The 1,011-nt window shown below is 44.8% G+C and overlaps 1 non-coding gene across 1 annotated transcript; it reads right to left on the reverse strand.

Moving 5' to 3' along the window:
• Positions 1-475: 475 nt before the first annotated feature.
• LOC129671819 (U6 spliceosomal RNA) lies at positions 476-579 on the reverse strand. Its single transcript, XR_008719408.1, has one exon. It is a non-coding gene; the product is annotated as a U6 spliceosomal RNA (small nuclear RNA).
• Positions 580-1,011: the final 432 nt, after the last annotated feature.

Below are 1,011 nucleotides of genomic sequence, written 5' to 3' on the forward strand. Positions count from 1 at the left end.
GTGTACATATGTTAGGGTCTTACTTTAGCTTCTCTCAGGATAAATTCTATTACGTGAACGCATCACAGTTTACCTGTCTGGAAGGCACCAGCATCTTAAATCCCAATGACTCTTCAAAGTCCTAGCGACTGACATCTCCACCAGCAAATCTGAGAGGTCCCTGCCCCGCACCCTAACTGCCCCAGCTCCCTAAGACGGACAGGCTTTAACTCTTTGCCACACTGGGGACATGAGTGATGCGACCTAGTCCTCCGCATTTGCATTTCTCACATGGCCAGTGAAGGTGAACATCTCCTCATATTTTTGGCCACTTTGGCCATTTGGGTTTCCGCTTTGGGAAATGAACTGTTTCTATCTTTTGCCTGGTTTTAAATTTTAAGTCAGTTTTATTTAACGCCTTTCACCATCAACAGCTCATTAAAAGAAAAAATCCAAGCAGAGAACACAGAACTGCAGCAAACAGCATTCTTATGGGGAAAACATGGAATGGCCATGAATCTGTATGTCATCCTTGCCCAGAGTTCTTAATAAATTTTTCTGTATCTTTCAAATTTTAGTATATGCATTGCCTGAGCAAGCACTGATCACTTTTTATTTATCTATTTATTGGTTTGTCTTTTTGTTGTTGTTGTTGTTTTGTTTTTTGAGACAGAGTTTCTCTGTGTAGCCCTGGCTGTCCTGGAACTCGCTCTTTAGACCAGGCTGGCCTTGAACTCAGAGATCTACTTGCCTCTGTCTCCCAAGTGCTGGGATTAAAGGGGTGCACCACCACACCTGGCTAGCACTGCTTAGTTTTCAGCCTGGATTTGTGTGTATGTGTCTGTGTGCCCGTCCTTTCAATTCCCTCCTCCTGAAATGCATTCCTCCATATTTCTGCATCTATCCAAATGCTGGTTCCTCCGTGGAACTCGGACTCTAAAGCACCATGAATGGCACCTTTCCTGTGCTATCACAGTGCCCTGTCTGGTAGCCTGTCAACACCTCATTCCACACACTGCTGTGGGGTTCACC

Source organism: Psammomys obesus, unplaced genomic scaffold, assembly GCF_907164565.1.
Source record: "Psammomys obesus unplaced genomic scaffold, mPsaObe1.curated_primary_1811, whole genome shotgun sequence".
NCBI classification, from domain to species: Eukaryota; Metazoa; Chordata; class Mammalia; order Rodentia; family Muridae; genus Psammomys; species Psammomys obesus.